Here is a 27,456-nt window from a genome sequence, read left to right as displayed (position 1 = left end):
AGCAGCAGCAGCAGCAGCACCAACCAGCAGTACTCTTTCTCCTGCTGTCAGGGTTACACTATGACTCTACTTTTCAATCTGAGGAAAAAAGAAAGATTCTAAGAAGTTTCTTAACTATGTTTTGCTTTTCTTTCTCTTTCTTACTTTTTCTTTTCATTTAGCCATTGCAGCCCAGTCATCCCTACCCACTTAACACCAATCAGTAAGCCCAAACCCAAATCATAGCTCTTTGTATAATGTGAAGAACAATTATTCACACCTATTCCCAACTGTTCACTTCCAAGCAATGGTATCTTTTAGCTTAACAAAAGCTCCAATCATGATAATTGTTACTAATTAAGATTTATCCTGAAATCATATTACTGATGAAATCATTTTAATTCTAATATATTTCATAAAAATTTCAAGATATTTTCCTATATTAGCATAAATACATATTATCCCAAAATATATATCCCTCCCCTTTAGATATAAAATGGAATGGAAAATACAGCACATCCATTGGTTATCTTCTGCCCTAACAGTTGTACTTGCAAAGCTTTTGTACTTAGTGATGATAGATTCATAGCATAGTGCTAAAACCTCCCTCGTTATTAAAAACATTTCCAAACACATTAAAAATAACTATGAGTAAGCAGCTATGAGTGTTTTCCAGCACCTTGACCAATTATCATTCTGCAGATTTAAATTCAGAAGCACCTGACAGAGCACTAACGACCTAATGATCGGCAGCATCATTTGATCTTGTTAGACGAGCAAACACTCAACAAGAATTACAGCACGTGTCAATAATTCATAGGTTTAGAGTCAACTCTCTGGGTATGGAAAGTACATCTATCTCTTCTTTTCCCCCTGCATCCAAAGACACCTTTTGACTGTGAAGAAATTCTTTCCTGTTTACTCTGCCAACTAATAGATCAGCTGTTGTAGTGAGACCTTCGCTGAGTTCAGTTGGTTTCTCCCATTAAAGCCAGGCAGTGAGCTATCAGCTGTGCATGACTCTTCACAACACAACAGCTATCGCTTGGGAAACGTTCCTTCCTCACAGTGACCATATCCAGCATAAACCTCATGGAAATAAATGACGTTTTCTGTAGTGGGTTTGACCCAATGCTGATTGTATTCTAATGTCAATTTTCATCCCCAAAGTTGGTCGCACAAGAGTCACTGAGGGACCCTGCCCCCCAGTTAATTCTGATTGGTAAATAAAGATGCCAGTAGCTGGGGAGATAAGACACAGACAGGGTTTAGGTCTCCCGGGCTAGAGACCATGAGAAAGGAGAGAGGAGATCTGCCATGCCAGGAGGGTGTGGAGGAGACTGGAGACACTATGCCTGAGAAGAGTGCAGGACTGAGAGGCATGGTAGCCATGTGATGTAGCCAGGAGAGAGCAGCCCCATTGGGTCACCCTTGGTTGGGGTCCAGAGCAGCCAAAATATAACATAGAGTTAGTAATAACTCAGGATTAACCACATAGAGGTTAAGCAGTGGCCCAGCTACGAACAACTCAGATAAAATAAATAGCAAGATAAATTGTCCCAATTTCAAAGAGTAATCAGAAATGATCTCGAATAGCAGGTGACTTCCTAGCAAAGATGCCTAGAGACTTTCAGGTGTGTGTGTGTCCTTCATTCGGGAACATAAACCATTGAGGCGGGTATTGAACCCACCACTGGGCTCTTATAATATTTATTTCAACAGTTTTCTCACAACTCAAGGAATGTTTCCTAAAACCTGTCCACTGGGGGACAAACAGAAAGTCTAGTGCCTCTAGTACAGTTTCTCAACCTGTGAGTCATGACCCCTTTGTGTGGATCTGATAACCTTTTCGCAGGGGTCACCTAAGACCAGCAGAAAACAAACATTGAATATGTTACAACTCATAGCAATAGGAAGATTACAGTTATGAAGTAGCAATGAAAATAATTTTATGGTTGGGGCATCACCACCACATGAAGGACTGTATTAAAGGGTTACTATATTAGGAAGGTTGAGAACCACTGCCCTGGAGCTTTTGATTTTTGTATTCTCTGCACATCAGCATCTCTGTCTCTCATCTTTTCACTTGTCTTCAGTTACTAGGACCAAAAAACGATAGTAATGTGGAATTATCCAACTATCTAATGCTGTGGTCACTTTCACAGAAGAAACAAAACAAAGAACCTGTAAGATACACTGTCAAATCAAAAACTCAAGATGAAGCACCACAAAGAGACCACTTAAGGAAAAAAGTAGTTGGCATATATTTACCCACTAAACTATGACTTTGGCCCACTAAAACATAAAACTATTCATAAAGTTCCTTTTTATCATAACTAGTATTATAGAGTTTTTGCATTATAATTCTCAACAGCAGAAAACGTGGTACAGGCAACTATTTTGTCAGCCAATAAGTCTGGGTCCCCAGGAATTTAACTGACCAATAAGTATATAAAATTCAAAGACTGAAAGAAAAATTAAAGGTTTCCAAAATTTGTTTTTCTGCTAAGAAAGTGAGCAAGGCGGGCAAGAGAAGGCTTAGCAGGATAAAGGAACCTGCCATGCAAGTCTCTATCAACCTGAGCTCAGGCCCAATTATGTAAATGTGATTGGAGAGATTTGATTACACAAAGCTGTCCACTGATCTACACACACACACACACACACACACATACACAAATTAATTAATAAATAATAATTTACATTGTTATTATTATTAATTTCAAAACCTAGAATGTGAGCAGCATCTCTCCTTGAGCTCTGTGGTGGGCACGGCACCCTAAAAAAGTGAGAGGGCAATTCGCTGATTTATTTAACAAGTATCTGTTGGCCACATACTATATCCCCCAGTCCTTAAAGACTGTGTCAGTGATGGAAACAGGTAGATGATTTAGTGTTTTAATTCATATAGGAGGAGTCACTAGGAAAATAAGCAGAACGTACATATTTCAGATTGTGATAAACAGCTACGAACAAGTCAGGTAAAATAAATAGCAAGATAAAATTGTCCCAATTTCAAAGAGTAATCAGAAATGACCTCAATTAGCAGGTGACTTCCTAGCAAAGATGCCTAGAGATGCTCAGCTAATTCAGAAGGAAATGCAGGCCCAGGAGAGAGGAGCTGGAATGCAGTGGCTAAAATCCATACAGTGTGGAGTACATTGCTTTTCTTGCCCCCTTAAGAATGCTATACCCAGACGGAGCGGCCAGGAACTCAGGAGCACAGCCTCAGAACGTCCTCAAGGCGAAAGGGGAAAAACAGACAGTAAGGATTTTTCCAGAAGCAGAACTCGAGCCAACACGTGGAAATTACAGGGAGACAAATTTCCAATAACCAGACGAATAAGATATCTACTGATAAGAGCTATCCAATAATAGAATGTGCTGCCTTGTGACGTTCTGAAATTCCAATTACTGGAGTTACTCAAGCAGGAGCTGAGCAGCCATCAGCCTAAGATGAGGGCAGATCTCAGCACTGATGTGAAAGTACAGTTTGACCATCATCTTTTTCAATTCTGACTCTGTAATTACAGAAACACCCGAAAAGTGCTATGTAACAGTGCAAAGTTCCAGCTGCGAACGAAGGCCAAAAGTGTGGTTAACGTGCAGGCTCCCCCACTCAAATATTTTGTTTGCTTAGGCACCACAAGCCTGCTTCTTATCTGAAAAATAAGCAAATGGCATAAGCTACCATATAGTCATGATGAATATTAAATGAGATAATTCATATGGAAAATTTAATATAGCACTTGGCTCATGGGAGGAATGTTAATGGTTCAGTTATAATACAGATATGAGTATCTAAGGTTGTTATATAAAATATATACATAATGGGCATAAGTTCATTTCTCTCTGCTTTCAGTTTTTTGCTCAGCCCCAGAAAGAGAGCAATACCCAAAGTTGAATTCTTATAGCATAATTATAACATGACAATACTAAAAGTAGCAGGTATAACAAAAATGTACAGTTTTGTCAGATGCCATCATGTTACACTTCTCTTCAACATGAGGTAAATGTTTTTACATCACATTTTAAAAGGCTGAGTTACCTGTGTAAAACGTATGAAACAGAGTATACCCTTTTAAGCCTTTTGAAACTTTGGTTGCTAGTATATGTCTGTGTGTGATGTATGCGTGTCAGTGCAGGCACACGGCACATTTGTGAGGTCACAGGAAAACACTGTGGAGTTAGCTTGCTAATTCTACCTTTATATGCTTTCTGGTGATAGAACTCAGGTCACTGGGGTCAGTCAACAACCAGCTGAACCATTTTACAGCATCCAGAATGTTCTTACTGGAGCAACTGATAAAATTTCAGAACCTGTCACATGCCTATATTCCTAGCACTGTGAAAGTGGAGACAAGAGGATTCCTGGGGCCTGCTGGCCAGCTAGTCTACCCAAATTGGCAACCCCAGGGCTCACTAAATCATCCTATCTTCAAATGCATACATACATACACACAAATATTACATACATACATACATACATACATACATACATACATACAATAATAAAAGCTGGACAGTGACTGAAGAAGATCTCTGGTCTCCACATGCAAATGCACCTATGTGCACCCACCCACCCACCCCCACATATACACACACATATATGCATACATATATGTGAGATATATATACATATTTATATGCTCACAGATGTAATACTTAATATCCATTTCTCTTTTAAAAACTGAGCAATACTTTCAAGCAAGCGGAGCTTTATTGCACTGTGATCTCCTCTGACGGGTACATCTTTTCAAATTTATCAGCAAGTTCACCTCATTTGAACTTACCACACAGATATGCTCAATGGGTGATATAGTGAATCCTTTTCTATTTAACATTGCTTAATTGATTGACGAACAACTTTCATAACTACAATGTTAAAAGTTGCTTTCGTGAAGCAACAAGAGATCTTAATAACTAGGATGTATCTTTCCTAACAACGATGAGTTAGACATAACTTAATAAAATATCTGTTTTACAATAAATTTCAGAATTTGCAACACTGTTCATCTCTTTTTAGATAGTACTCATTCTAATTCAACAAAAGACATTGCATGCATACAGAAATCCTCAAAAATAATATTTAAAAAAGAGAGAGAGAAAACAGTGTTGGAATGATGGCTCTGTAGTTAAGAGCGCTTTCTTCTCTTTCAGAAGCCCAGAGTTACTGTTCCCAACACCCACATTGGGCAGCTCTCACCCTACCATAACTGCAGCTCCCAGAGATTCAAAGTTCTCCTTGCCTCCAAGGGCATCTACCTAAATACACATGTACACATATACATTTTAAAATCTCTTTTTTAAAAAAGATCAATTTCAGACATGCAAACATGTTTGGATATTGGAGGAAAACTGCAGTATAAAGATAGCGATAAAATGCTATTCACTAGAATCACTAAAGAAAAACACCAGAAATGAGGAGAGATACATGCTACAGAGTCCTTCTCATAACCCCCCCTAAGGAACCAAACTCAGCCACGTAACAGTTACTCACCATCATCATGAGAAAATAAGTACCTTCTTTAAAAAAATTACATAACTTAAATAACAAAGCCAACTATTACTTTCAAATATTTTCTTCAGGGCTGGAGAGAGGACTCAGTGGTTAAGAGCACTGACTGTTCTTCCAAAGGTCCTGAGTTCAAATCCCAGTAACCACATGGTGGCTGACACCATCTGTAATGGGATCCGATGCCCTCTTCTGATGTGTCTGAAGACAGCTACAGTGTACTCATATAAATAAAACAAAAACAAATAGATTTTTACAAATTCTTTGATTTTTTTTTATTTCTGTGCATGTGTGTATGTCTGGGCGGGCATACATCATGTGTTTGTGGCGCTAGGGATAAGGCTCAGATCCTCTCAAAGAGTATGCATGTGGTTTTAAACACGGAGTTAACTCTCCAGTCCTCAAATGAATTATGAATAAGCCCTAGTCAGGGACAAGTATTTTATGTCTGTATTTTAACAACAGAAAACAAAAGCAAAACGGATCTAGAAAGCCTGCCAGTCCTTTCAGATAGTGGCATGTGCCTAAATTAATTTCCCATTACCAAGTTGTTATTCGGAATAAAATGACCTGTTATCTACAGAGAAGAAATAGTAATACAGTTCACTTAAATAAGGAGAACATTTTCCCTTAGAACAAAACACTGATATATCTCCTGATGTTTATTTCTGCAGTGGGAAATATAACATTTTTAGAAAAGGACAGCATGATTTTAAAAAAAGGAAGAGAAAAGTCTTGGGGCTGGGTGCCTATGACTAAGTTGTACAGTCTCTCCTTAGCATATGTAATGCCGTGTGTTAAACCCCACCACCACAAAATGAAAAACGTAAAATAAAAGAGGAGAAAAATAAAGGTTACAATGAATGACAGTTTTTATGATAGAAAGCACTTGAAATAATGCCTATCAACAAAACCGATTCTTCCAATAATGCAGATGTAAAAGAAGCACAAAAAATAGCCTGCCCCAAATCACACAGTATGAAATAAGTATAACAATCTGAGTCCAGAACCTTTAATCTTTCTATTCTGGCTGCCAAGTGAACACTGTAAATTAGCATTTGTGGCACTCACACAGATTTCAGGTATAAGGAGAAGGAACACCAAGATCATGCTATATATATATCATGAGTTCCTAAGAGCATCACATCAGAAGCATGAGCTAGTCGGTCACCTGACAGAATTAGAAATACAGCCCTGCTACACAGACTTGAACAATATTGAAATTTTGATTACTTAAAGATCCACTCTTCGAAGTCCCTATGCTCTGTACTCTGATTATTATTCCCACATCTGCACTTGATGGTAAAACAGCATAAAGTTCACTTTACTAAATCACTCTCCAAGGATTTGAAAAGAGCAATCAAGCGCTCCCTCTGCAGATTCCACACCTATCTCTCCCAGCAGCACAGCTCGGTTCATCAGGCCTGCCTCCTCTGATGATTCTCTGATTTGGAAAAATCCTCTCTCGTGGCATCCAGTACCAAACCTACAATTTAGAATCAGTTAAAACTCCCGAACTCTTTCTCAATTCCATCCAAGAGGATATTAAGCTGTAGGTCAGTTCTGGGCAATAGTTTGGGGAATAAAGAAACATAAGATTGGGAAAATGGGACCTTGAAGGTCAGTTGGCAAAATATGAACTTCCTATACTAGGCAAGAAGATAGCTTGGCCTTCTGAGCAGATCAGTGATCAATCTACGTAGTATCTGAAGAAGTGTATTCAACTTGGTAATAGACGGTGGAGAGATGTTGACACAAGAAAGAAAAGGAATCTAGGAGAGTCAGGGCCAAACAGCACAACTGTGCACAAAGGAGGCCAGAAACTCAGAAGGTTGCGACCAGGTTATACAGGAGGAAAGAAGGAAAGCTCGAATGTGACTCCAACATCAGGTCCATAAAGTGACAGACCCCAGTCAGAAACACATACTAAAAGGACTTGAAAGTAAAAAGGTTTAGAAGAATACAGATAAAATATACACCCACAAAACTTGGCCTTTTAATTTTTCGATTGTTTCCTTAATCCTTTACTGAACCTAAGGTTATTATCCACGAGTGGAAAAATGGGAGGCTGACATATGATTTGATTTCATGCAACAGCCATCTTTTTCAGGACAGGCTGGCAAACCTGGTTTTTGCCTAGTATTGACCATTCTTTTAACAGTGACCTTCAATGAAGGACCAGTTGTTCCATATGCTATCTGCCTTGTGCCTACTGGTATTCACATAATATATATATATATATATATATACATATATTACAAATATGATATACTAGGATATACATATATGCGTGTATATATATATATATATATCCTAGTTGCAATAGATATTATTAATCATCAGATTAATGGATGAAAGTCATGAATGTTTTAAAAGATAAAACTTGCATAATAATGGATTATTTAGGATATAGCTATCAGACAAATACAGTTCTGGGAAGCAGTAATGTTTCCATAACTATGTTAAATATTCTATGCACTGTTATAGAAAAGCAGAATATTAAACAGTCTTATATTGTCAGTAAGCATTCAGAATCAATAATTGGTTGTACCAGACACTAGAGACACAGACGTTCCTTCCCTCTGGGCTTTTAATCTGAAGAGGCGACAATAGAATTAGTAGAATAAGAAAATAAACAAATTACCAACAGAAAATGGATGATAAGCCTCTGGTCAGGTGTGCTATTAGTGAAGAAGGGACAGTACGTTTATCCTGCCATTGTTCTGAGAAGGATGAAACAGTCACCACTGTGGGGTGTGAAATAAGGTTGTGTTGGGTTTTTCATCTTGCAATGGCAGGTATTCCTGTAAGCAGGATGACAGGAAAAGAAGAAGCCTTTGACATACATGTTCTACCATACTAAAAATTAAGAATGTTACATCTCTCTCACCAACCATCAAAATCAGTTTCTAATAAGCTGTTCTATTATTCTATTCATTACAACTAAACTAAAGCATGTGTTAAATATAAGAGGGTTTACTGTCCAGAGTGCTGCCAAGGTGAAAGCAATCTAATCAGAAATGAAATAAGGAATGAATTCACTGAATAAATAAGAAGGCAGAATTGGAAGAGCTGAGAAATATCTGAGAGGCCTATTAAAAATAAATTGGACTTTCATTATAAAGACCAACTAAATTTAATGTTTTATTTAAAGATTCACTTCTAAATATTTCCTTGAAGTCATTTTGATGTTCAAACAAAAAGGGGATACAGTTGTATGTATTTTGTTAAATTTACAAGACGTCAAAGTTATAATAATAAACAGGGCAGAGAATTAATGTTCAGAGAAAATGTGAAGTCCAAAAAATAAATAAACAGACACAAGAGACAATATACAAAATAGATACAACATACAATACAGATGTGTCGTGACATTTACTATAAAACATTTAAATGTAAGTAAAATATAATAAAATATTTGAAATAATGTCCCCTAAAATAATAAACATAAATAGTATACTTTTGATATTTTGAGTGAAAACAAATAAAAATTTATTAATTGGTACTGCAATTTTTAAGATAGATTATCCCATTGATTGAAAGTCTTTAATTATAGCTAAATCTGCGATAGAAGGAAAGACTTAAGTGATTATTAAAGACAACTGTTCATATCATGTGTGGTGCTTGCCTAAGGAGAGCTAAGGAGTGCCCTGCACAGGCCTACAGTCTATCACATCTATGGAGATAAGGGAGAAGGAGAAGTTGCTACTTTTCCTATTTATCTTCCAGGTAAAATGACCCTGACCATCAAGGCTCAATCCAGCATGATCAGACAACATGCTCGAATAGGGATTATGCCTAGGCACCACAATGTCAGACAGAGCTGGCAAATACTGTCAAAAAATAGAATGGCATCTAAACAAGACTTACTCCATCCAAGAAGCCCCACTGAAGAGGTCAGAGACCATAAGGAAGGACTGTGCGCCCATTTCACCAGTCAGGTAGACAACATGTGAAAATGCAAACACTAGTGAGTGCTCTACTGAAGAAGGAGGTCACCCATAGAAGGGTATGATAGAATTGTGGTAGGCAACCTCAATTTGTGATGACAAAAGTTAAATGAGTCACCTTCCAGGACCATTTTGATCCTGAGATGCTAAAAGCAGATCCTAGAAGCAGATGAGTGGCTAGGTGGCTAGAGGTAAGAGCAGTCATCACCTCATGGTCTGAGTTCCATCTTTAGAACCCACACGGAGAGAATTGACCTCTTGTCATGTCCACACATGCACCATGGCTCATGTGCACACCCAAGTGTGTGTGTGTGTGTGTGTGTGTGTGTGTGTGTGAACTTGTTATTTAAGAACAGAGAGAGAGAGAGAGAGAGAGATTAATTATAATAGAGTCAGTGACTTTGGTTAAACTAATTATGCTTTGACAAACAATATGTATCTATGTAAAATGTTAATCCTTTAAGAAAGCCAAGGGTCAGTAGAAAAGCTGGTGGTATCCCAATCTGAGAAATGTGAGTATAGTTTTTAGAGACCATTTCTAACTAACAAGATAACACAGTGACCGAGGATCTAGTAATCACAGCAATAGGAAAGAGGCATCCCTCCATTATCAAAGCCTAAAGGCATGTGAGGAAAAAGATCAGTTAGGAGAACTGCAAGAGAGAGTTGAGGAAGAGGAAGACTTTGATGGGGTCTTGGATCACCTTAAGGCACGTAGGAGGAAGCAGGAATCTGCAGGAGGGAAAGTTCTAAGAGTCTCTGAGAACTGGCTTAGTAGCTGGAGAGACAGGAGGAAGATAAGCATCACAGATGCTAACAAAGCCATACAGAACAGAGGGCAGTCTAGGTAAACCCAAGACTGAGAGAGGGGCTCAAACACATTTCTGAGTAGTCTTTCAATAACACAAAATTTCATTTGTACTGGTAGAGATTCACAAACCTAATGTTTCTTACTGTCATTTTTAGCTACCTCTTTTTTCTTCACTCATCTTCCTCAAATTTGTTCTTTGAAGTACTCAAAGGAAATATCTGATCTATTCAAAGTATTTTAGGTATAGTCCTATCACATAACCTGGAAATCAACTGTACAATGCCTACCTAGGTTAATTTTCAACCAGATAAGCTTGCTAGTTATTGCTTTATTCAACATATGTACCAAGTTAATGCTTACCTATCAGACACTATGCTATAAATGAAGATATAATAGTCAATAAAAATAGTCCATCTCAGCCTTTCTGTAGTATTCAGCTATCAATCATACTTATCTGTAGTACTTCTTATTTACTAGGAAGTCTCAGAGGTGCTGTAAATCAGATATTAAAAAACCATGGCTCACATGTCAAATGAGGGCATCCTGTCTCTATAAAACATGAAACCAAAGAAACATAAAGTGTCCATATTCATTCGATTATGTAAAGCTGCTTTTGCATTAGGACCTCAGAGCTATGTAGAGGCAATATAAATAGTGTAGCCTACAAAGCCTTCAATAGTGACTCTCTGGCAGTATATGAAATGTTTGACAGCCTTTGCTCTAAATAAAATCCAGTGTTTTAATCTGATTTATTTATATTGAAAGACATATGTTGATATGCTGTAACACACACACACACACATCTGGGTGCCCTAGCTGAAAACCATATCACGAGGAGAGCTGGCATTTTACGTAATATTTCAGCTGTTGTTATTTTATTTTCATTTATATTTCCATTGCTAAAACCAGTAACAAAAAAAGTCACATGGATAATACTGATGGCTAAAGGCTTCACTCTCCTCAAGTAATGATGACATTTTGTTATGTTTTATCTAGTCTTCATGCATCACCTTCCTCCACATTAAAGAAGAGCCCCTTTTAAGAAAGATCCTTTTTTTTCTGAATCCACACTAAACAAAATTTGACAGAGGTGATTTCAGGCTATCTTTTAAATTGAAAAATAAAATTGATTGTACAAGCACTTAGCCAACATTCAGTGCTACAATGCCAAATCACGGCAGCAATAGTAATCTTGCTTGCTTGCAGAATGGATGCTTGTTCTCCAATCATTTGACTCAGAAGGCATTAATATTTAAAACAGGAAAGGGGAAGAAAGATACTTTCATTAGCTGTTACCAAAAATTTCTAATAAGTAGTGACAGGCACTATGTTGTTGTGGCTTCTCCAAAGGATGTTAAGAGACTTAGTCAGTGGAGGCTGTGGTTGATCATCGATTTACCACTCCCCAAACCTTTTTTCTTCCCCTAATGGGAATAACTGTACCAGGAATAAAATTAAACGGCCACTAAGTTCATATTTAGTCTTTTTAAAGCAGCAATACTAGGCATGAAGAAGATCCTTACAAAGTCTTGGTTCTTTAAAGTCTTCCCAACCAACCTCACCAGCCTACTGGAAAAATATATTCTAAATGCCCAAGAGTAGAGACTGAGGCCAATATTGTAAAAAGATCCATAAAGAACTTGATGGTAAACAAACAAACATCATCATAGGAAAGGTATGGTTAACATGTTAACAATGATCTACGTTTATCCTATGTGTGAAATTACTCTCCTTGATAGTTACAGGACATATTTCATTCCAGTGTGAGTAGATATAATCTACATTTTTTCCTATTAAGTATCAGAACTGCACTTTGTCATGTTATCTAATTAGTTATTTGATATATATTTTACCTCCATAGTTAGTAAATGCCATTGAACACAATACCTGACTACTAACACAGGATGGGTAGTTAAGACTATTAAGTAACTGATATACCAAGGGGATAAACAGATAAAGGAAACTAGATCCTTAGCTAGATCATGAGAAAACTGCAATTATTCTGTGATATGCATCTCAAAAATAACACCCAGTATCTTTCTGTCCTATATACCATGAACAATGTTCCAAAATTGCATATGAAATCCTTGTTCCTTCTCCATTAACAATCTCTGCTCTTTAGTTCTTTCAGTCTCTTCCTCTGGCTGGGGACTCTTTTAGTTCTTTAGATATCCTCTAGCTGCGAACATAGCTCAGAGATAGGACACTTTTCCAGTCATCTCAAGGCATTTAGCTCCATCCCTAACACAGAAAACAAAAAATAAGGATAAACTCCAATGGATGCTCTTAAAATCTCTCTATTTTATTTTTGAAATTATAATACACTTCTCCCTTCACTTTTCTCCTTCCAGTCTCTGCCATATACCCATCCCCATTCTCCTTCAAATTCATGGCCTAGTGTTTCATTGTTATTTCTTGCATTTATGTGTATATGGCATATGTATTGTATGGTGTGCACGCGCGTGCTCGAGTGTGTGTGTGTGTGTGTGTGTGTGTGTGTGTGTGTGTGTGTATGTGTGTGTGTGTGCTCTTAAATAACAAGTTCAGTCTATGTGGGTCATAGGATCACCAATTGGCTTGCTCCACCCTGGGGAAGATGACCTTTCCCACTTCTAGCTTTCCCCAGTTGTCTCAAGTTCCTTGTTTTGGGGTGAAGCCTCATGGGGTTTTCCTGGTACACTATGGCTTCTACTTTTAAAAATATCATGACACTCAGGATGCTCCTACCATTATACCCCCCATAAGCTCATAGGGAGAGGCACTACTGGGAGGTGTGTCCTTACTGAAGGTGGGATTTAGGGATTCAGAAGCCCAACCCAGACCCAGTGACACTCTCTCTCTGCTAGACCTCTCAGCTACCTCTCCAGCATCATTTCTGCCTGCATGATGCTATGCTCCCCAGCATGATGATAATGGACAAAACCTCTGGACTGTAAGCCTGACCCAATTAAATGTTTTCCTTTATAGGAGTTGCTATGGCCATGGATTCTCTTCACAGCAATAAAACCCTAACTAATACACCATCAGACCTGAAACTCTGTAACTGTTAAAGGAAAAGGAGGTAAGAAATCCACCTTAAGATATATGCATAGGCAAGGATTTGACAGAACCCAAATCATTCATGAACTAAGGTCAGCATCTGTTAATCAGTACAGAATGAGATCAGTGTTTTCAGCACAGATGAGTACAGAGTTACTAGAGACAAGCGACCAGAGATAGTTTGGATAGCTATTTTAGGATTAATATCCAAAGTACACAAAGAACACACACAGACACTAAACAAGCAATTGAATGATGTTATCAATAAATGGGTTAATGAAGTAAATAAATAATTCTCAAAAGATGGAATGCAAATAGTCAACAAACAAACAAAATGTTCAACCTTATTAGGCATCTAAAAATAACAAACCAGAACATACATTATACAGGCTGATCAGGTTGTATTTATATATTTATATACATACATACATGCATGCATAAATACATTACACACACACACTTTTGTGTGTGTGTACAATGTATATATGTATATGTAACAGCAAGGAAAAAGAGGCCACGAATTTGAGTGAGTACAAAGGAGAGCTGTACATGGTAGGTGATGAAGAGAAGACATTTCAGAAAGCAGGGAAATGATGTAATTATGTCGTAATCTCAAAAAGTTTTAAAGTATTTTTTTTGAACTACAGTGAGGCGCTATTTAACCACTGTCAGAATGATAGTCACTAAAACAACAAATAACAGAAGTTATAGTGAAGGAGTGGACAAAAAGGGACCCTCATGTACCCACCTCTGCTCCCATGTAAACTAGTTCAGCCAGTATGGGAGTCAGAGTGGAAGTTCCTCCAAAAATAAACATTGATCCTCTTTCTGACTGAGTTAGATCCCTCCTGAGTATTCACTTAACTGACTCAAGTCAAGTCATAGAAATGCTTGCGCAACAGTGTTTATCAAAGCACTCTTCACAATAATCAAATTTTGGACCGATGCAGTGTTCACAGCAGAGGAAAGGATAAGGAAAATGTGTTACGTATACAGAATGAGATTTATTTTTAACCATAAAGAAGAATAAAAACCATGTATTTGTTGGAAAGTTAATGCAACTGGAGATGATCATTTTAAAGCAATTTAGTCAGCATCTGAAAAACAAGGAGCATGTGTTTTGTCTTATCCATGGTGGTTCCTAGACTTTATAGAGATACAGTCATGTGTATACATATGACATGAAGCAGAAATAAAACTGTCTAGGAGAGCAAAGCATACTAGTGAGAGGGGGCAGGACATGAAAAGGAAGAGTAAAGAGGTATGAAGTGAAGTGTGCTTAGCATAAAATGTACATTTACAAAATCTTTAAAATTATTAGCTTTTTAAAAGGGGAGTTTTCAATACTCCCACAGTACCTGAGTGTTCTTGCCATTGTTACAAGTGACAAAATTGACAAATCCTCAATGCTATTTCTTCCCGTTGCTGGAGCTGACACTCTAAACCTATTCTTAAAACACTTAGTGATGCTGCCCCGATTACACCCCAGTGTCTAAAAACGTACCTACTTTCTCTTCAACGCATTAACATCTTCTGTCTTTATAACCCTTTAGCTTTCTAAATCTCAAATCCTTCAAAACATTACCCACAATACAATCGTTAAGTATGTTTATCTCACGAATGCTTCAAATGATTTGGGTTAATATGCCTATTAAATTGGCGCTGTGACTTTTGGCTTCAAGTATTTTCATACAGCAGAACTTAACATATACCTGCCATTCACAGATATCATGAAACCTAGAATACACTAGACTTCTAATTTCCTTTGATATAATAAACCATGGGATAAATTAATACTATGTTTTTAACAAGACTTCCATAATATTGGTTTCAAATATCTGATTCCAAACATTGCTACTTTCATGAAAAAAAAATTAAAAAAAAAAAATACTCAGTCACAAATCTGTGCTCCTAGTCTTCATGTCCAAATTTTACGACTGAATTGTAAATTTTGTGGTTTACTGACATATACAAAGACATTGTGTTTAACCTAAGGCCCTCACAGAAGCTGTAAGCTATAACAATGGAAAGTAAAATAGTGGATGTTAATTTGTGAATGTCATCTCTGTAGTGATAAGATATACCGAAAATCACATAATTCTAAGCAGGAAAAAGTAATATAAACAAGCCAAAAATGATCAGAATGTATGTAATGAATTTGATAAAAAGTTTGCCAATTGGAAGTAGCCTGATATATTCAGACTTGGTGGTTCACATTTTAATCCTGTCTGAGGCATACATATTGCCATCAGTCTTGAGAGCAGGAGGCAAGGCCACCCTACAAAGTGAAACCTTGTCTCAAAAATCCAAAAGATACAGAAAAAAACAATAATAAATTCCAGTTCATGAAGAATCCAAGTTATGAAATTCTCATGAATTTCATATTTATATTCTGTGAATATCGACATATTAATTTATTTTCTATGGTTCCTGGTGGGATTTTAATCCTCTAAATATGTAATTTGCAGACTATAAAGCTATTCAAGGCTTTATTTAATTCACTTCAAATTATTGACTTTCTGCTACTTTGGACATTCCAGATTCACCAAACCCTCACTGGCTTCTTCCTCTGTAATGGAGCCTCCACTTCTGGCCCTGCTCCTCTGATCTGTTGCATATCTCACCACAACCTAGCTCTTCGAAGGATGATTCTTATCTCTACCTCATGTACCACCACGTGCTTGTCAGATCCCTGAGACAAGAAAACCGCACCCGCCGCACTTTTAACACCCAAACACTTTCTGCTGTTCCTCTGGGTGTGTACTTGCTCAGTAAAAGATCAGATCAACAAGTGCCTAAGGTCCCCCAAAACCATCCTTTTCTCCAGGAAACCTCAGAAACCACCTCTACAGTGAAGCCAGGCTTACACAGACTCTAAGGTGTAGAACACACCACAAAACACACGCTCTGCCCGCCAAAGTTTCTGAGGCTCCAGACGCGATCTACTTATCAGGTAAAGAAATACCCATCCCCACACGTGAGGAGACCTACCTCCGCAAAGGGCGCGACAAGGAACCCCAAGCCACAGCACCTGAGAGCGTGCGCTGCTTGAGGGGACCCAGGGCCCGAGAGTACAGATGCTACACAAGCCTGGGGCTCCTGAGAAGGAAGGACGCCCTCAGGCGGCGGGGGAAGCTCGGGGGCCAGTATTCCGGGCCATGCACGCTGATGCAAGCGCAGCCCGCAGGTAGGCGCCAGAGCCCAGAGCGCCACTCCTCCGGGCTTTCTTCCAGTGCCAATCAAGAGGGAGGCCCGCGGAGACCACAAGTCCCAGAAGCCTCTGCGCCACTCTCCTCGGAGGGGCTGGGGAGGGACTCGGGCGGGCTCGGGCGGGCTCGGCGAGGAGCCGGTAGCCGGTTTGGCTGGACTAGGCAGGTGTTGCCTGCATCTTCCTTTATTCTCCAAAATAATTCTAAATAGTCTAGGACTGCCTGCCTGCCTGAGAGGCTGATTTGGTTTCTAAGGAGAGACTCACGGGACTTGAAAAAAAGGAAAAGTTTCAGTAAAGCTTCTGTTGTGCCAACTCCTGTTCTGTCGGGAAAACAGATTCTTTGGGTTCGTTTGTTGGCTTGTTTCCAAAGATGGTTTTAAAATCTTTGCTTCCTGCGGGAGGAAGCACTATGTTTCTCATTTGTCCACCTGTCATATCTTCATCTGGGATTTTAAGTAAGCTTTGCCTCACGTACTGAAATTTCTCAGAACTTAAAATGCAAAGTAGATTGTAAGCATTCTGAAGTCACTTATGTAGTCTTTACTAACAATGTGCTAATTTGCTAATAGTTAAAGGTTTCAACAATTGTATAGGATAAATTATCAAATATTATATCTGGGGGGGTCTGCACAGCTCATTCTCCTATATAAATGAACCTTTATTAAGGCAAGTGCTTGCATCTAGTCAGTTATTGCAAATGTCTTAGAAATGTTAAGCTTCATTGTTCTATCCATGTGTTTAAGAAAGTCAATAATTTTAACTATAATGTAATTTAATATAGCCCTCGTTAATCTTGCAACAGTGCTTTCATGCAAACCAAACTCGGGTTATCTTAAAAGCCAAGGTGACGAACACTGTGCGAATGCTCTACTGTGCTCACCGCTCTTCTTTGAGTAATGTAAAATCAAACCATCCAAGTTCATTTCGAGATAATGAACAGTCAAGTAGGAGTGATGTAGAAAAGTTGTTTTGTGTTGATAAATAGTATGATATTCTATTTCAATTCCCCTCATACATTTATTGAGAAAATTGAACTGTTACATGCCAGTTACAGCCTGATTACAGGTCAAGACCTGATCACAGCCCCATACAAGACAGAGCACTCAGTCTAATAGTTAAAACAAATGGGTAGCAATTACCAAATAGAGCACAGCCACTGAAATCCTGTAGGAAAGCCCAGAGGCAGTTTTAACTATTTACCACCTAAATTTAAAGACCTAATGATTTCAACAACCTCAATAATGTTCTTTGAACATCTTCAGATGGTTAAAGATGGTTTAGAATACATAGCAGAAAAAAAAACATTTTAAGAAAATTATACAAGTTTTTGACTCACTCATGACTAATGAAACACAAAGTGATCAATCAAATACATGCTCTTTGAATAAAGTAATGGACTCTATTTATGTTTTACATTTAATTCTGAGTGATTTTAGAGTCATTTTTAATGTCACAGTCTGTCGTTGGGACTGTGACTAACCCATTTTTCTAAGAATATGTACAGATATCCTTTATAGATAAAGATACGTTAAAGGTGGAATGACAAGCTTTATGGAAAGTGAAGAAACAAGCATACATGTAATAAGCAAGCAAAGTACAGAGAAAGAAACCCCACAAATTTGAAGAAGACCTTTGTACCAGGATCTGATTTTCATCTATAGAGCTGGGTTTTGGTGACCTGAGATAGTTCCCCCTCCTCTCATTTCATGGTGGTCAGCTTAGGGAAAGAAAGGGCTGATAATCGGCCCAAAGATTCAGATAATCATGTTCAGGGCCAATCTTGACCATATCTGAACACCTTGAACATGTCAATCAAGAGGGGAGAGGGTGTCACTGCCAAGTGTGAAAGTATGAAAGAAACTAGATATTCGGCTTTCTATTACTGACTGGTAGTCCCTTTTCTCATCTGTCTGTCTACCAAGGACCTCTGGCTCCTTGGTCTCAGCATCTCTCTATAAATTTGGAGTATTGAAATAAATTGACAGGAAAAGATCTTCACAAAATGTATAATCTTAGATGCTGAATCTACTACCTTATTGATTAGTTAAAATCCACTATAGAGTAAACTGAGTTCAAAATATAGTCAACGCGCTGCTGTGATGGCTCAGCAGGTAAATGCATTTGCCTCTAACTCTGACAACCTAAGTCCCGTCTTCGGAAGCCATGTGGGAGAAAGGAAGGATTAGCAAACAGTTTATAGTATGTTATGTATACATTATACAGAAAATAATAAGCTGTTCTGTTAGAAAATAATATTTTTATTTTATAAAAATATTAATGGCTCTTTTTTAATTCAAGAGTTCCAAAAACATTTATATAAGTACTAATTATGAGTAAGAGAGAGCCATTGTTCTCAATGATTTTGCAGTCTAGTGAAAGTCAAATTTTACAACCAAGCATCATCCATAACATATGAGAGTTTCTATTGCTGTGATGAAACACCATGTCCCAAAAAAAAGCCTGAAGTGAGGAAAGAATTTGTTTGTTGTTTTTTATTTTGTTTCATTTTTTGTTTAGTTTTAAAGATTTATTTATCATATGTATGTGAGTACACTGTCTTCAGACACACCAGAAGAGGGCATCAGAATCCATTACAGATGATTGTGAACCACCATGTGGTTGCTGGGAATTGAACTCAAGACTCTGGATGCCCAGTCAGTGCTCTTAGCCACTGAGCCATCTCTACAGCCCTGGAAAGGATTTGTTTTGCTTATACTTCTTTATCAAAGTTCATTGTTGAAAGAAGTCAGGACAGGAGTTCAAGCAGGGTGGGAACCTGGCAGCAGGAGCTGATAGACATGGACAGGTGCCTCTAACTGGCTTGCTCTTAGGGCTTGTTTAACCTGCTTTCTTAATAGAACCCAGGACCACCAGCCCAGGGATGGCCCCACCTACAATGAGCTGGGTTCTCCCACAACATCACAACATCAGTCAATAATTACAAAAGTGTGTTAGTCTGCTTGCTCCCCTACAGCTCAGTCTCATGGAGGCATTTTCACAACCGTGGTTCCCTCTTCTCAGGGAACTCCAGCTTGTGTCATATTGACATAAAAATAGCCAGTAAAAGTTTTAATTAGCAGATGCCAAATACACTTTACTTGTCCTGCGTTCATAGACTGCCTGATGTAGTTACCCCTCATACAATGTTATAAGACCCATATTGTCCCTAATTATTGTGCAATGAGGAAACTGACTCAGACTTATTCATCCAAGGACATTCAGCTTGCTATGAATGTCTATCTTACTCTCTTTCCTCAAAACCCATACACTAGACCAATGCACCATAGCACATCCAGGAATATAGCTAAGCATTCTCTATATAATGGCATTAAATACAGTTTACAATTTCCTATTCAGAAATATATTCACGTGAAATTGTCTTAATGATGATTCTGAGGGCAGATAAGTCCTCTAACCCTTGTTTCTATTTGTCCATCTCTTAGATACATCTGCCTCTGATGACTTTCAAATTTGTCCATTGCAGATCTATTGCTATGATACCTGTCAGCAGTATCCACCTTGGTCTAGGGTCTTAAGTTTCTCACCCACTAGAGTACTGACATACAAACAGATATATGGACTGATGTAACAGAATGAAAGACCTCCATATAAGCTCCTACACCTACCTAATTTTGTTTTTTTCCCTCACTTTGTTTTCATAGCTTTCACATTCTTTATATTCCCTCTTTGGAGTGGTACATGAGCCTTGGAAAGTAAGGAACCCATGTGAATGATCTTTGGTGTTTATTTCTTTTGCAATAAACAGAACTGCAAAATTAATCAGAAAAAGAAACTACAGGAAAAAATATTCAAATGGTTTTCTAGCCACTTGCTTTGTCTAAGTTCCAAGTGCAAGATTTGCTCTTCCTCTGTGAAGTGTGGTTTAAATCTGATCAAAAACTTGGTTCTATACAGAACCAACGAACCAGTATTGCATCAGCTGATAATCTTGTCTGGTGGACTTTTATTGTGAAACATATAAAATCCTCAGTTGACTGGAACTCTACACCAACTTTAGAAACACCTTCCAGCACCATAAGAGCTAGAACACAAGGAAGGGGCACTTACAACTTAGTTCTAGCCTTATTTCTCCAAGCCCTGTAATCATGTGATGTCTTTAGTAATATGTTCTTACTATCCAGTTTAAATATGCAACCAACATCAAGGGAAATAGCCTTTATTGTGTTAGGGTTCTCTAGTATGCCCCACCCCCAGCCTTGAATAAGGTAAACAAACCTCAGATGGTTTTACAACCTGGCTCTGGTCAGCACTTGGCCTCTCCACATTTACAATTCCCTGCCTTAGCTTTTAGGAGTTGACCGCCTGCTGAGCTTGCTTTGCAACTCAATCCAGATGAAACAAAGGATGGGTCTTTGGGGTTTGCCTATATAAATGCAGACCTGAAAATTAAACTTTGAGCCTTGATTTTGGCTTCACCTTTGTCTTGGCTTCATCCTGCCATCCTTTTTCCATTTCCAGCCTCTCTTTCAGGTATACCTACTTCATCCATGGCTGCTGGACAGCTGCATTCTAGGACTCCCTGGATAACAAGTTCTTTGGAGATAACCTACCCTGAAGCTGGTATTTTTGACAACCTTGTGGCAAGTATTTGTTTCTACTCTTAAAAATGTCTTTGTTTAGTCTTTGTGAACAGATTGTCTTATTTTTACTTCGTTAGGTGTACTTACATAGTACTAAATCAGAAAAACACAATGGGCTAGTATTATGTTGGCTATATAAAACAATAATTGTTTTATAGGTAATTAGCAGGACAATAATGAAAAGTCCCAAATGAACATCCCATAATAGATGGTAGGATTATGGAGATAACCTTAGTGAAACACTCTGAAAATCTGTTGTCATCTGTCCCAAGACTCAGGTAATCATAGAGGCTCACAATTAAGAAGATACTAAAATAAACTCTTCACAAGATCTAATACAGCATGTAAAGATTTTAATCACTGGTATTAATTATCTTGATTTTTCATCCAGGGCACTTTTATAGAGTGCCATGCCTTTCCCTCACTTCAGATGAACTCAGTGGGGCTGCCTGCCATGACTTAAGATAACTTTGGACTTGATAAACTAGGTTGATGAGGGAATGAAGAAAGGACAGACATGTACAGAAAAAAACTAGGATCAGGTGAGCTGTAATGGAGACACACCAGCAACCTGGAGACTCAGTACATTTATTGTAGAAAGCTTAATGAAGAATCAAGTATATTTTATATGATAATGAGACAGGGGTAGGTTAGGTAATCTCCATAGTGGGCGTTCTGTAGGGCAACAGTCTCAACTTGGTGTCATCCAAAACAAGGAAGTTGTGGTTGAGAGTTTCTTTCTTTTTTTTCTTTTTTCTTTTTTTTTTTTTTTTTTTTTTTTTGGTTTTTCGAGACAGGGTTTCTCTGTGTAGCTGTCCTGGAACTCACTCTGTAGACCAGGTTGAGAGTTTCATCATGCACTGATTGTTATCTAAAGGTCAGTCATCCATAATGTCTGTACATGGAGCAGAGAAAGGCTTTGCCATTCCTTGGAGCCTTACCCAGGTGTCTGAGACATTAGGGTCCCTGTCATAGTTGTGCTCATATCAGTAATACACATTCATTCAGGAATTCATCGACTCCCCACATCTCTACCTTTCATACTTCTTAAATGTTCCAGATGCCTTGACATAGATGCCTATGTAATTCTAACAGACTATAAAACTGAACCTTTAACATTTTTAGGGCATCTCTATAGTCACTGGATTCTATAATCATATCTATACTCTTTGAACTCCATTCATCAGGCAGGCATGCCACTCTAGAGGAAGACAGTCTTACTGGGATTTCCTTCACAGATTAACGACCCAAATGTTTTCTTTTTTTCTTTTTTCTTTTTTTTTCTTTTTTTCTTTTGAATAGAAGTCTCAGCCTTAGTTTCAAGCATTCATTGTAGAAGCAAAGTAAATGCTACAATAAGGCACACTTTCGGCATGGAAAAAGGCATCCATTTCAGGATTTTCCTCATAAGTTCATGCCTTGGTAATCATAAGCAAGACCATGCATCCACTCCTCCCTAACTCGTCCTTAGATCTCAGTCCCTTTTCAGACCCTGGTATATTTTATGATTCTATTCCATGGTAGATGTGGCAAACATCTGCTCACCCCAGTAAGGAATTGATAAGAGACCAAAGTACAGCTACTTTGGTCCAACAAGTTTTATTGGGGTTACTTACCAGAGCAAAAATGACTCAAGGACAGCAAAATCACCAAAATCCACTCCAGAATAAGTAAAAACTCATGAATTCTGGAATCATGTACACTAAGCAACTCAATAGGTTGGAGAGTGTCTTTTCCAGGTGACTCAGTTGGTCTGAGCCACTTTTAAGCAGCTTAGTTGGTTTCTATTCCTTCTAGACAAGTGGTTCTCAACATTGTGGATTGTGATCTCTTTGGGGGAGGGGGAGGTCAGATGACCCTTTCACAGGAGTCACATATCAGATATTCTGCATATTATACATTTACATTATGATTCATAACATTAGCAAATTATAGTTATGAAGAGGCAACAAAATAGTACTATGTTCTAGTGTCACCACAGCATAGGAAACTGTGTTAAAAGGTTTCAGCTGCAGCATTAGGAAGGTTCACAATCACTGTTCTAGGCTGGTCAGCTTCTCTCTGCTTCATTTGGCAATGTAGCCTGTTACTGCTTTTAGTAAATGGGTTACTTAGTCTCTGTTTCTTCCAGGTAGTGTGACTGATCTGAGCATCTTCAGATTAGAATGAGAGTCATCTTGGACGCTTGTCTTGTCTGATCGTCTTCTCTGTATATAGGCCTTCCAGAGAAGGTTTCTCAGTAGTGCTTACTGTCTATGTAAATGCATGGGAAAGAAGGACCCTAGTGAATCTGGTCAGTTTCAGGTACTTCCTGAAGCTGGTTTGAATTATTTACTTCTTAAGCTAAATGAGCTTCTTGGAAAGATGGAATGTGTTATCCCACTCTAGAATATTCTGTTATTTCACAGGCAAACACACACACACACAAACACACACACACACAAATCATTCTCTTTTAAAATATTTTATTGTTTCACCTTTCCCTTGAATTCCTGTGTGTTAATTTCCTCCAAACTAGCAGGTTTCAATATTAGAGGAAACTGCTATAAAGTCATAGGTTATACAAATGACTTGAAATAGTCAAATGGTTGCTATTATGACTACTGAGATTTAGGAAAACCCCATATTTTATTTTATCCTGAGTTGAAATGAATCTTAGCTTTTTTTTTTTTTTTTAACACAAATAGAATAATTACTATGAGCACAGGCTCAGACTACCAGTTTTGACTCATGAGCAAATGACAATGACCCAGGGCAAATTGATTGTCTTTTATGATTTTAATTTTCTAATCTATGACAAGGAGATAATGATAATCACTCTCATATTAAATGATACTATTTGTATATAGTACCTTAGTGTGTGAGTCATACTGCTTTAAATAAATGTTAGCAATTATTTTGCTTGAGGTTTTTAATCTTCTATGAATGGTTATTGTTTTAAGCAACTGTAAATATAAAGATAAATAGATTATTGTAGTACATATTTCTCTTTATATAGTAAATGTACACTGAAAACTTTTTTCCATTAGCAAATTCTCATATAACTTACTGTAGGTAACAGGACTTCATGAGTGCATGCAGTCTAACACAAGAACACATTTTCATAGTAACCCTTACCATAGTTTTCCAACCATTTCCCATGCATTGCAACTCAAAAATGACATGGGAAAACATTACATTTGAGCCCAATCTTTTCCAAATAAAATTTACTAAATAAATAAGAATACAGAATTTAAAATAGAAATCACAAGCACTCAAAATATACTCCTTATTATATTGTGTCCTCAGAACACAAAATTGGCAGAGCTGTTACAAAATTATCTAAAACCAAATACTATTCAAAAACAAAACAAGTTTAGGTAAATCATAGATATTATTTATATAAATATACATATGTATGTTAAATACATTTTGTGCATTTTATAATATGATGCATATATATGTAAAAATCAGCTAGAAAGAATAAAAATTAAAAAAAACTGTTTTGATGCTAAAACAAATTTAATAGTTCTTTTTTCAGGTTCATCTTATGCTCATTAAATGATTTTTTTTGTTGGTTCCTTATTTGTTTTGTTTGTTGTTGTTGTTTTGCATATGAACTTCAGTCAAGATGTTAAATTTATTCAATTAGAAGTATCTTGTTTTGCATTTTGTTTTGTTTGTGGGGGGTTGGGTCTTTTATTTTGGTGCATGTGCATAAAGAGGGATGATGGTGAGGGAAGTTGTCCATGTGACAGGAACACTCACTTCTTTAATTAAAATAGAATACATTACTCTCCCCTTTCTTTCTACCCTCCAGTACCTCCCAGTATCCTTACTCCAAACCTTCTCATGTCCTCCCCCAATCTCAAGCTGATATCTTCTTTTTCTTATTATTGTTACACATATATTTTATACATATTGTAGTATACAACATACTATAATATATGCATATATATGTATACACACACACACATACACACACAACTATATTAAAAACTACTTGCTAACTCTGATTTTGTATCTAGTTTCCATGCTGAGTACTCTGCATTGGATAACCAATAACCAGGCGATAAGTCCCAGGAAAGGAGGAATTTTAAGGAGATAAAGAAAGTAATAGAATTCATGTGACAGAACGACCAAAGGAAAAGTAAAGTGGGAAGAAGAAGAGAAATAATAAGAGGGAGTAAAGGGCATAGAAGAGAAACATCAAAAAGATCACAGTATACATAAAATACATAAAGCAATACATTATTTTATATGCTAATTCTAGCAAAGTGTTGAGTGGCAAACCTAGTATGTAAAGATAACACTGAAAGACAACTAGCTATTGTCCACTGATACCACATGGTTTGCTAAAAACCATACCTCAGGTAAACATTCAATTTTATAAAATAAGCATACTTCCTTCTATTATCTAGCATGAAGACTGGACTTCAATCACCAACAGGAAAGAAAGAAAGAGAGAGAGAGAGAGAGAGAGAGAGAGAGAGAGAGAGAGAGAAAGGAAAAGGAAAAAGCTTATCTTTCAGTCTATTATTAAATCACAGAGGTTATCCTGAAAAGATAAATTAGCAAAGTGAATGTTTCAATCCTTTTCAAAGCCACCTTCCATCTGCAAAATATCTTTCTGTACTCAGGTTGAATTTCTCCAACTGAAACACCACCACCACCACCACCCATCCTGCTCACATTAATATTACTCGACTTCAGTCTAAGAAGTCTAGATCTAATTTTAATTCGAGCACATTTTTATCTTGAATTTTTGCAAATTACTATAGCATTTTCTTCTGTCTCTGTCCCCCAAATACTGAGGTGGCCAGCATGTCTTCAGGATCTCCTTTCTGGTGAGCCACCTTCAGTGCTAAATGAAATTCAATGCTATAACTTGGCAAACTGAGAACTAACTCCCTTCTTAAAGCATTTTCTTATGCATTCTCATTAGGCGGTATTCATTTGTGTGTGTTCTTCCCGAGGACTTTATAGAGAGTTATTCATTTGAACATTGTGGTACTATCTTATAATGGTAGAAGAAATTTGCATCACAAATGTAAAAGCAGACATTTCCTTCTGCATTTACATTACATAAAGCAATAAACATCTGTTGGTCATGTTGCTAACTGAGAGCTGGAAACATGCCGTTTCTGCTTGAACCAAAAGAAGCTATGGTATCCTGGGAAAGAGAGAGGTTTTGTTTTCTGAATACCTGAGATGTATCCAGATTGTGTTCTCTATTGCACTGTAGCTCTAGGATGCTTCTCTTTCTATGTGAAATGGACAAAATCAGCAAGAGCTCTACAGAATTTCTTTCTGTTCTAAAACTCAAATCACATCCCCAGCCACATCACTAATTTTCAACTTCTTCTAAACCTTTATGCTCTAATCATTGTTTTATTACCTCTAAAATATACTTCACCAGATAGTTTTCTCTATAGATGAAGGATTGCACTGGGCAAAGGCTTAAACAGAATCACAAGAAAGCCTTGCAGTGGGCTCCTAGCTCTGGCTGGGTAAGGAATGGATCAAAGTTCAGTTATCAATTAATCTTCCTTTATGGCCTCTACATTCATCACTATTTTTGCTTTCAAATGATGCATATGTATATTAAGGGGGAAATTAATAACTGTAATATTTATTGTATATGAGCTTAAATATACTCAAGTTGTTATTAATTTTTGCCTTTATTGATACACCATCTGCAAAATTCAGGCTGCCTTAGTTGTCTCTTGATAGTACAATATGAAGGTTTTATGATAGGCAATTGGAAAAAACCAAGACATTTTTATTGTATTTAATTATTTTATTTATTCACATCCCAAAATTTGCCCCTTCCTAGTTTTCCATCAAAGACCTCTTTACCCCATCACCCCTACACTTTGCCTCTGAGAGAGTGCCCCCCCAGAGCATCCCCCTTTTTGTGGGCATCAAGTCTCTACAGGATTGGGGTCATCCTGTCTACTGAGGCCAGACAAGGCAGTCCTCTGCTACATATGTGTTGGGGGCCTAAGACCAGCCTGTATATGCTCTTTGGTTGCTGGCTTAGTTTAATGGGAGCTCCCAGGAGTCCAGGTTAGATGATGCTGTGGGACTCCTACTATTAGAAGTCCCAAAAGAAGACCAAACTGCACAAGAGTAACATATATGCTGAGAGCCTAGATCAGTCCCATGCAGGCTCCTGGTTGTTCAGTCCTGTAATCCCCTTCAGATCCTTCCCTTAACCCTTCCAATAGGGTTCCAACCTCAGTCCAATGTCTGGCTGTGAGTTTCTGCATTGTCTCAGGCAGCTTCTAGTAGTCTCTCAGAGGACAGCCATGCAAATACAACATAGCATTAGTAATGTTGGTTGGGTGCCTACCCATGGCATGGATCCC

At 37.7% G+C, this 27,456-nt stretch overlaps 1 protein-coding gene across 1 annotated transcript in view; it reads right to left on the bottom strand.

The window, feature by feature from the left end:
* The window catches only part of Mei4 (meiotic double-stranded break formation protein 4), a 150,852-nt gene extending 134,440 nt beyond the window's left edge, over window positions 1-16,412 (bottom strand). Inside the window, exon 1 of the mRNA XM_021173376.2 lies at window positions 16,286-16,412. The gene's annotated coding sequence lies outside the window, so the exon portion shown is untranslated. The remainder of the gene's footprint in view (window positions 1-16,285) is intronic.
* Window positions 16,413-27,456: the final 11,044 nt, after the last annotated feature.

The sequence above is a fragment of the Mus caroli genome, unplaced genomic scaffold (assembly GCF_978045245.1).
Source record: "Mus caroli unplaced genomic scaffold, Mus_caroli_1 scaffold_11, whole genome shotgun sequence".
Lineage (NCBI taxonomy): Eukaryota > Metazoa > Chordata > Mammalia > Rodentia > Muridae > Mus > Mus caroli.
Note: the sequence above shows the minus strand (reverse complement) of the source record. Positions and strands in the feature narration are given on the sequence as shown.